Source organism: Phacochoerus africanus, chromosome 4 (genome assembly GCF_016906955.1).
Source record: "Phacochoerus africanus isolate WHEZ1 chromosome 4, ROS_Pafr_v1, whole genome shotgun sequence".
Taxonomy (NCBI): Eukaryota; Metazoa; Chordata; class Mammalia; order Artiodactyla; family Suidae; genus Phacochoerus; species Phacochoerus africanus.
Genome location: NC_062547.1, coordinates 105,283,033 through 105,294,111, shown reverse-complemented (window position 1 = coordinate 105,294,111; position 11,079 = coordinate 105,283,033). Strand labels below are relative to the sequence as shown.

General features: G+C 37.8%; 1 long non-coding RNA gene across 1 annotated transcript in view; it reads left to right on the top strand.

Moving 5' to 3' along the window:
* The first annotated feature begins 534 nt into the window (after positions 1 to 534).
* Positions 535 to 11,079, top strand: part of LOC125126200 (uncharacterized) — a 28,713-nt gene continuing 18,168 nt past the window's right edge. Inside the window, exons 1-2 of the long non-coding RNA XR_007134554.1 lie at positions 535 to 866; positions 3,306 to 3,389. This is a non-coding gene — a long non-coding RNA (uncharacterized LOC125126200). The remainder of the gene's footprint in view (positions 867 to 3,305; positions 3,390 to 11,079) is intronic.

The following is an 11,079-nucleotide window of genomic DNA, read 5'->3' as shown; positions in this document are numbered from 1 at the left end:
CTAGTTTGTGTTAATACGTGAGAAAACCAGATAGCTTTAACTTTTGTGGATAAGCCAATTTCTCTATTTATATTGACAGACAGAGCTAGCACTGGTCTTCACAGAGCATTGTGATTAATGGTATACATTTGTCTAATTACCAAATCAAGCTAAAGTGCTCAGAAGTGATATCAGTGAATACTCATGCTGTGGAAAGGAAAAGAAGCATGACTATTCATAAAGCCACTAAGAACAATTTTGGGTACCCATAATGTGACTGGGCTGGTTAAAAAAAAAAAAAAAAAAAAAGGCAGTAAGATATGTCCCGATTTAGGACATAAGTGAAAGACGCCTCTGTGGTTAATCATTTCACTTGCAACAAGGGAGCAAAAGCCCCGGGTGGACACACTCTACTGGCGCTGCACACAGGTAGAAGGAGAGTTTCAGTTTCAATTTTGCTCTCTCTTTCTCTGAAATGATTACAGCTTCTGCTTTTGAACAAACAGTAATAGTTCCTAATCTCTGTTTTACTGCCATTGAAGACCAAAGTGAGAACTTGTTTTTGACACAGGAAATGCTGGTGAAACCTCTAGCTCTGTCAACACTTTCTAAGCAAATTTAGGCACATTTCTTCCATTCTCATGCTCTGAGGTCTCCCTCTCTCTCAGATACTCATTGTAATCTGGAAGCTAAAATAATGCAGACCGTGGGTACTACTGACTTTGTTTTAAAGTGGTACGAAGACTTTATACCAAGCAATTCTGAAAAGTGTTCTAAACACCTTGGGAGAAAATTATATATTCTAAAATCATCGACTCGGAAGTCATTGCTAGAACTCTGCTCCAACTCTGCAAAATATGGACCAGGAATAATTTACAGGGCACACAGTAAGTTACGATGGGTATTTTGGGCCTTTTGTTTTGGAAGTCAACAAAATGCAACTTGTTAAAACAATTTTAGCTCTGTAGTCTTTGGCTGCCAATTTATGCTAAAATAAGTCATTTTTTTATACACACACAAATTAGTGCCTTTCTACTCACTTCACCAAAGCAAGCCATATGGGTAAAGCTGCTCTCTACTCAATTTAGGCCACCTCCGGCTCTTCTGAAATATTCTATTTCCCTCCCCCCTGCCACCGGGCTGCCTTTGACATGCAGTTTAAATGTACTTTACCTATAATGAAAATGAAAGCAGCTGACAAGCAGGAGAGGCAGGAAGATTTCTCAGATTCTGGAATTCTCAGGTTCCATCCTCAGAGAATTTCAGAAATTCTCTAGAGGTAGCTAAGTTAGCACACAGCCACTTACCTGCAGCGCATATTGCTTTTTCTCCTTTGGGATTTAAGGCTTTAATTAGCAATATTTAACTTAAATAGTCCCACAGCGCCACAGATTGGTATGCCTTTCCCAGGTGAGCCAGATGGACTGAGGAAGCTCCCAGGAACTACTACTTGTTTCCAAGCCCTTTCAAGCCCTTGCCAAGACTCTCCCACAGCTCCCTCTCCTCTAAAAAAATTCTCTTTTAGTTAATACTTAAAATCTTCTTATTTGAACTTTCTCCTTCAGCCTAATGTTTGTTTTTGCTAAAATGAAAACACATTTTGCAATACTATTAACTACTTACACTCTACTGAAATGGATGAATCTGAATAACAATTTTAGTAAGTAGATAAGACTTCAAGAGGGAATTAACCATGACTGATCAATTTGAGAATGAATTAACCAATTATTGCTCACTTACTGTATTATAAGCTCTGGCCTGGGTACTTTTTAAAAGACCCTGGTATGTTACCTACTTTAAGCCTCACAATAATTCATTGTTGACCCAATCAATTTTCAAAAGGCTTTTAAATTTTCCTTTTTTGGGGTTATTTTCAAAAAAATAAATGACACATGCATATGAAACAAATTTCAAAAAGTAGCAAAGAATGCAGACTGAAGAGTAAGTGGCCTTCACAACTCTGCCCCTATTTACCAGTTCTCCATCACAGAGAAAACCTTGTTTTCAGTTTTTTTGATATTCTTCCAAAGATCATCTTTAAATATACTTAATATAATATATACATAAGAATTATATATTATATATATTCTTTAAGATAAAGTATATACATGTTGTTTAAAAACTATAAAGACAAATACGGAAATTCCCAGGCTAGGGGTCGAATCAGAGCTACAGCTGCAGGCCTACACTATAGCCACAGCAATGCAGGATCCAAGCCATGTCTGTGACCTATACCACAGCTCACGGCAACACCGGATCCTTAACCCTCTGAGCAAGGCCAGGGATCAAACCTTAATCCTTATGGATCCTAGTCGAATTTCTTTCCATTGCACCATAACCTGAACTCCTACATCTTGCTTTTCTTAACAAATCATGTTAGTACACACAGGCTACCTTATTCATCTTTATGGCTATATAGTATTCCATTGTATTCATGTGCCATAAGTTATTTAATACCAGGTCCCTTTTGATGGACATTTAGGATGTTTGCAATATTTTACTATTAAATAAGTGCTGCAATGAATACCCTTATATGCATATCATTTTGCAAATATGCAAGTATATTTGCAGGGCAAATTCCTAGAAGCAGAATTGCTGAGTCAAATAATCTGTGCATTTGTATATAATTTTGTTTGTTTTTTTCTCTTTTCTAGGGCCGCACCTGCAGCATATGGAGGTTCCCAGGCTAGGGGTCTAATCAGAGCTGTAGCCACCGGCCTACACCAGAGCCACAGCAACACCAGATCTGAGCCACGTCTGCGACCTACCACCACAGTTCATGGCAACACCGGATCCTTAACCCCCTAAGCAGGGCCAGGGATCGGACCCACGACCTCATGGTTCCTAATCGGATTTGTTAACCACTGAGTCACCACGGGAACTCCCATTTGTATGTAATTTTGACAGTCATTACCAAAGTATCTATTTCCCTATACCTTACCACACCAGACCTTATCTGGTGTGGATAATCTGTAAGTGGAATAGTGTCTCTATAGTTTTTATTTGAATAGTCAACCTTTTAAAGGCAGGGTATTTCTGCTTATTTCTCTCCTTAGATATAGGCAGGGGAGAGAAAAAGCATGACTTCCAGTTCCCATTAAAAAAAAATATCTGAAATCTGGCAACTCTGGACCCACATTCCCACATGGCGAACAGCTGAATGGGGGCTGTGCTCCTTCGATAGAACATATGTGCTCAATATTGTGCCACCCCGCCACACACACACCCTCCATACTTTCCTTGATACTGAAGCTAAGAGCCGGTTACCATTTATCATCTTTCACTATCGCCCCATTTACTAATTTATATTTTCTTCCTGGCTTTAGATATTTGGATTTCCAACTGGTCTAGAGAGAGATTAATGATAGAAGAGAAAACAAATGAAGCGAGTAGGTAAAACTGCCAAAACAGTAAGTAAATATAGAAGAAAAGTACGTTAACATAGTTCATGAACAACCAATTTTAGGCTCTTCTGAATGATCACCCAACCTCTCAGAATTTAATTATCAGGTTATTTGCACAAATTTAATCCAGCACCAAATAACTTTATGCCTCTGGCACAAACATCCCAGAGTAATTTAGGAAATCTTGGGGTTAACCCTGATGTGAATTTAATCTTAAAGCAACCATGGCCCTGGCCTTTTAGAAGGCAAATGTCTTCTATATATCCAGGTGCAGGGAGCATCACATTGCTTTATTTTCCTAAATCAAATTAAATTTGGAGTCATGCCCATACTCACAAGGGAAGTAAAATCAGCAGATATTAGTTATCATGGGGAGGCAGGGCATGAAGTCCTCCCTGAAGTGAGTTGATGCTGCCCTGATAACTTGGAGAAGCACTCAGGTGTCTGTTCTATTGCCATCTTAACCTATCTGGTGCATCTAAAGACCAGCAGCCCATGCCTTTCAAGGCAGTTATGAGCACAGGGACCTTCTGCCATGATTCAGTTTATTTTTCCCTGATGAAGTAGCAGGAGATAAAACTCTAACTTTACAAACAAATTGCTGGCTACTCCTCTCTTGCTTGGGAAAAGGAGATGGCTTGTTCTTCCCTTTTTAATTCACAGTGCAAGAAAACATCCTTTGGCTTGATTTTCTTCATAATTTACTCTGTTGCTTCAGGAGCAAAGGTTCTACAGGTTCTGCAATATAAGTTCTGTAGGTTAAATCTTCCTTAGATTGGGACTATATAACAGATCAGAGCCTAGATTAACCAAGCCAACCTAGAGAATATTTAAACTGCCTCAGATGAAACTCAAAAATCCCCTGCTGTCCATTGGGCCCTTTTTCCATACAAGTATCTGTGTAAATACATCTAGCCTGGATCTCAGACACACCGTCTTGGGATTTTTACCATGTATTAATCTTTTTAATGCTGATCTGTCACTTAATCTATTGCTGCATGATTTTGAAATGATTTGTTTGCTGTAGAAAATAGTTACATTTACTTTCCACAAGTTTTCAGTCAAAGAGAAGAATGGGGAGGGAAGGAATGACAATTGGAATCAGGTTCAATTAAAACTTGAAACAAATGTGAGTCAGAACAAATTATCAGTCACGGAGTTCCCACTGTGGCGCAGTGGTTAACGAATCCAACTAGGAACCATGAGGTTGCAGGTTCGATCCCTGGCCTTGCTCAGTGGGTTAAGGATCCGGCATTGCTGAGAGCTGTGGTGTAGGTCGCAGACATGGTTCGGATCCTGCATTGCTGTGGCCCTGGTGTAGGCTGGCGGCTACAGCTCCGATTCAACCCCTAGCCTGGGAACCTCCCTGTAAGCAGCCCTAGAAAAGGCAAAAAGACAAAAAATAAAAATAAAAAAACAAATTATCAGTCACACAGACTTTCCTTCTTTCTGCTACTGACAGAAACTGCCAAATAAGTATGTATCTGAATAAGTCTCCTCCCCACCATTTTTTTTTTTTTTTTTTGGCAATACCCAGCAGTGGCAAAGCCAGACCCTTACCCTGTTGAGCCACCAGGGAACTCCAAGTCTCCTCTTCTTATAAAAAAAAAATTACTACAGAGAAATAACTCCCATAACAAAGGACAAGGACATATATGACGGTTTTTCCTCCTTTTATAAGATCTCAGCAATCGACTACAATTGAATATTTTGCTAACTGATAGTTTCCTCAAACATTTTGAGACATTTCTAATAAATGATCTGCAATTTTTGACACCAAAAGGGAAGAAGGTATTTTTTCCAATGCCTAAAAATATGTGCAATGTTACATATAAGCTAGTTTTAGTTATAAGATTTGTTGACTTTTGAAAGTCAACTTACTGTGACTGCTTAAGAGATAAGTATATGAAGTTGGAATCCTGAATGTTTACACCTCATGTCAGAGAACAGTTAAGCCTGTATAAAACCTTGACTTTGTACTTTGCCCTCTCAAGTGTGAACTTGCATCCAGAATTCAAACTTTGAAAATATAATTAAATTGGATTTGCAGTGATAGAGTCTTCAACAAGGCATATAACATGTTGATAAGAGAATTTTGGACTAATTTAAAGCAAAATGGCTATAGGTAAATATTTTTTCCATAGTGAAGTTTTCCAGAAATAAAGTTGTTCTTAAATGAGAATGATGTCATAAAAAAGCCATATATCAAGGACAATTACCCAACATTTGTTCTGTGAGAAATATAAACTCGTTACAGGTTTTTTGTAATGAGTCACCACACTTATAGTCACTGCTTAGTGTCAACAGTGCAAATTTTGAATAGACTCTCCAGTTCATAGAAATTTTTGGCCAGCTTTTATACATAAAACACTGCAGATTTCTCCATGTCCTATTTGTTCTGTTTTGTTTTCTTTTGCATGGATTCAGCCCAGAGCTTCTCAGGAGTTCTCCTAGGCAGAAGAGAACTTTCCTCCACCATTCCTGCTCCCTGTTTCCTCTGTTCTTTCTCAGTCTATCTGACAGCATTTGCTTTCTTTTTTTTTTTTGTCTTTTTTTGCCTTTTCTAGGGCCACTCCTGCAGCATATGGAGGTTCCCAGGCTAGGGGTCCAATCAGAGCTGCAGCTGCTGGCCTATGCCAGAGCCACAGCAACGCCAGATCCGAGCTGTGTCTGCGACCTACCACCACAGTTCATAGCAACACCAGATCCTTAACCCACTGAGCGCCTCACTCAGGGATGGAACCCGAAACCTCATGGTTCCTAGTCAGATTCGTTAACCATTGAGCCACGATGGGAACTCCTTTTGTTTTTGTTGTTGTTGTTGTTGTTGTTGTTTTGTCAGCATTTGCTTTCTACCTCCCATTATTCCTCATGTCTTACCTACTTAAGAATGATGTTATGGTTTCATTATCAAAACGAACATATAAAACTAAAAAAACAAGCAAAGCTTTCCCATTGTCTCAGTAGGAGCTTGACAGGGAAGTGGGGGAGATGTATAAATTCAGTTCCAATTCTTGAACATTTTCAGTGGCTCTTCATTACCTATTTTAAAAAATTTAATTTCCTCCATGTAGGAGTTCCCATTGTGGCTCAGTGGTTAACAAACCCGACTAGTATCCATGAGGACGTGAGTTCGATCCCTGTCCTCACTCAGTGGGTTAAGGATCTGGAGTGGCTGTGGCTGTGGTGTAGGCCTGTAGCTACAGCTCTGATTCTACCCACAACCTGGGAACTTCAATATGTTGTGAGTGCAGCCCTAAAAAGACAAAATAAATAAATTAATTAAATTAAATTAAATAATTTCCTCCATCTAGTATTCATGGCCTAGCAGTTCTCTTCAAACATACTATGTTACTCCCAAAACAACGTTCTATAAAACTGCTGTTAAGAGTTCAATTGTGTTGCCCCAAAGTGCTATGTTGAAGTCTTAACTCCTGGTCCCTCAGAATGTGACCCTATTTGGAAACAGGATTTTTACAGAGGCATCAATGAGGTCCTTAGGATGAGTCCTAAGCCAATAAAACATGTCTTTATAAAAATGTGAAATTTGGGCATAGAGACAGACATGAACAGAAGAAAGATGATAGGAAGACACAAGGGGAGCTCCCTTCATGGCACAGTGGAAACGAATCTGACCAGTATCCATGAGGATGCAGATTTAATCCCTGGCCTTGCTCAGTGGGTCAGGGATCCGGCATTGCTGTGAGCTGTGGCGTAGCTGGGCAGCTGTAGTTCCAACTGGACCTCTAGCCTGGGAATCTCCATATGCCACTGGTGTGGCCATAAAAAGCAAAAAAAAAAAAAAAAAGGAAAACACAGGAAGAACACCATGTGAAGATGGGAGTTTGAAGTGATGTGCGTACTACAAGCAAAGAACACCAAATTTGGCTGGCAAACCATTGGAGCTAGCAAGAGGCGAAGAAGGAAGGAGAATGACCCTGCCTACACCTTGGCTTTGGATTTCTATCTTCCAGAACTATGAGACAATAAAATTCTATTGTTTCAAGCCACTTAGTTTTTGGTACTTTCTTATGGTAGCTCTAGGAAACCAATACAATTGTCAAGTAAATGTCAAGCTTCTCTCAATACTATTTCTTCAGCTCCCATTTATCTCCTTCTTTCTTTAAAAAATTCTATTCTTTTTCAGAAGCCCACTTACATCTTACTTCCTCTGCTGCTACTGTCCCTTATTAAAAAATCATTCCTTGGAATTTGAACTCCTATAGAATTTCCTATATTCTTAATACTGACCTTATATCTTAACTCAATACCTTATAACTTCCTTATGTCCTGTGGGTAGTTAACTTACATACATATGTTCTCTTCTTTATTCTAGACTCTAAACAGACTCTAGTTTTTCATATTCCTTAAGTTAGCAATTAATTATGTAAAAGTATTCAATAAATCATTTTAGTGACATGATGTATTGTTTCCCAAATGACAAATACGGTTGACCCTTGAATAACATGGGTTTGCACTGTGCAGGTCCACTTATGTGTGTATTTTTTTCAATAAATATATATATGTACTGTAAGTGTATTTTCTCTTCCTTATGATTTTCCTAATAAGATTTTCTTTTCTCTAGCTTACCTTATTGTAAGAACACAGTATATAACACATATAACACACAAAATACATGTTAATCAACTGCTTAGGCTATCAGTAAAGCTTCCAGTAAACACTAGGCTATTAGTTAAGTTTTGGAGAAGTTAAAATTTATACACAGATCTTTAACTGCTGAAGGATTGACGCCCCTAACCCCCACAGTGTTCAAGGGTCAAATGTGAACTTAAGTAATTTATATAGATAGACTCTATCTATCTATCTATCCTATTAGTTCTGTTTCTCTGGAGAACTCTGACTAACACAGCTACATAATATTTCTTTTTTCTAATTGAAGTATAGTTGACTTACAATATTATATTAATTTCAGATGTAGAACATAGTGATTCAATACTCTTAGATTCCACACCAAAAGTTATTAGAAGACATTAACACTATTCCCTGTACTATACATTACAGCACTGCTACTCATTTACTTTATAACTAGTAGTTTGTACCTCTTAATCCTCTTCACCTGTTTCACACTCCCCCACCCTCTCCCCATCACAACCACTATTTTGTTATCTGTGTCTGTGAGTTTGCTTTTCTTTTGTTACATTGATTTGTTTTTTAGATTCCTCATATAAGTGAAAACATACAGTATTTCCCTTTCTCAGCTACGTAATATTTCAAACATACGGTTACACCATAATTTAACAATTCTTTTAATGGCCATTTAAGTGGTTGCAATCTTTTTAAATTTTTTTTTTTTTTTTTACTTTTTGCTTTTTAGGGCTGCACCCATGGCATAGGGAAGTTCTCAAGCTAGGAGTTGAATCAGAGCTACACCTGCCAGCCTACACCACAGCAACAGCAGCTTGGGATCCAAGTCACATACAGCTCAGGGAACTGCCAGATCCTTAACTAAGTGGTTGCAATCTTTACTCTTATAATTTCATGAAGACTATTTTTCCTCATATATCCTTGATAGCACCTAAGAGCATTTTCTTGGGTAGATTACTGGAAAGAGAATTAGTTCTTCACACCTGGCTATTAAGGTTTAAAGTTCCATTAACAGTGAATGAAAAGTACCTATACATCACAACCTGAAACATTTTGGTATTATAATTTTTAATGGTAATATAATATGTAAAACTATTACACTAGTCTAATAATTTTTAATGATGTGAAATGTATATGTAATGTAAATGTATATTAGTCTTTTGTATTCCTGTGAATTTTCTGCTTAAGCTCTTTGATCATTTTTCTATTGTAGTATTAGCATTTTTTTAATAGAATGTGATGTCTGCTATCTGGAATCTAGATTCAACTTTAAAGTTGAGGTTCAGAAATCCAAAGTATCCTACATGCTAAAGAGAGACATCAAAATGTCATCAAAAATTTTAACCGGACAGTTCTCCCTCCCTCCAAGGTTTACAAAGAGACAACAGAAACAACCCTATTTATCCCTGTCTCCTCCTACCTCCTATCTGCCACCTCAAGCAAGGCACCAGACTGGGGAGCAGGGACAGGAGAATTCAGAGTAATAATTTTTGGTTATTCGAACACTGTACAGTTTTTATAGCGTTTCCTCAACCCCCTATACCCATTCCCTGAAGTCACCCCCACTAGCCAGAGACACAGCTTTTGATGGTCAGAGGGATGAAATTGTGGCTTTAAACTATTCAGAACTCATTTAATAACAAAGTGACTAGAAGCTTTTGGAATCTGTCCAAGAAAATGTTAAGGGATTAAAAAAAAAGAAGAGAGAAAGAAAATTCAACACAGCACAATTCCAAGCAATGATTTTTTTTAAGCCGTTTCATTTTTATACCTCAAGTAGAAACTGCTCAATGATCTGTTATAGTTATTAATATAAAGTGCTTTTTACTTTTGACAAATTGTTACTATGTGTTGAAGATAGTTTTCTCAATTTGTCTTTTGCCTTTTCTTTAAATTTTTTATTTTATGTACTGTGTTATCTTAAAACTACTGGTCTATCTTACAATTTAAATGAATCTTTTCCCATGCATGATTTTGTAACATCACGCTTTGACCATTTCAAAAATGTTAGTTCACTGAGTTATTCAGACCTTCCAAATGGTGAAAAATTACATTATACCATATCAAAAATAAATTTATATTAAGTAATATCACCATTATAATATTTTAAAAGTCTTTCATTGCAAAGCTTTCAAGTTCACAGGAGTGAAGCTTTCAAAAATTCAAACTTTATTTGAAAGCCTGACTTTTATTTTAATGGCCTCACCCCCTGCATATGCAAGTTCCTGGGCCAGGGACTGGATCTGGGCCACAGCTACAACCCACACCACAGCTGTAGCAATACCGGATATTTTAGCCCAAGGCACCAGGCCAGGGATTGAACCCACACCTCCACAATGACATGGGCCACTGCAGTAGGATTCTTAACCCACTGCCCCACAGTGGGAACTCCTGAAAGGTTGACTTTTTCCATTGGAAACAAAATACTGTCAATTATTTCCCATGAAGCAACAGGTTCACTTCATTTATTTTTGAGAAAATATCTGCCAAATATACAAATGTGAGTAATCCTAATTGTTCTATCAAGTAAAAAAGCATCTAGTTCAGCCTGCAATTTACACAATCACACAAGTGCTTTTCCACAAGACAAATATGTTTTGATATGTAATAAAAGTGCTCTATGCATGACTTCTCATTTGTTGAACAGAATATTAAGACTTGTCCTAGAGAATCAAATTTAAATAAAATTAAACATTTTTTTTTTTCCCACTGTATAGCAAGGGGGTCAGGTTATCCTTACATGTATACATTACAATTACATTTTTCCCCCAGCCTTTCTTCTGTTGCAACATGAGTATCTAGACAAAGTTCTCAATGCTATTCAGCAGGATCTCCTTGTAAATCTATTCTAAGTTGGGTCTGATAAGCCCAAGCTCCCGATCCCTCCCACTCCCTCCCCCTCCCATCAGGCAGCCACAAGTCTCTTCTCCAAGTCCATGATTTTCTTTTCTAAGGAGATGTTCATTTGTGCTGGATATTAGATTCCAGTTATAAGTGATATCATATGGTATTTGTCTTTGTCTTTCTGGCTCATTTCACTCAGTATGAGATTCTCTAGCTCCATCCATGTTGCTGCAAATGGCATTATGTC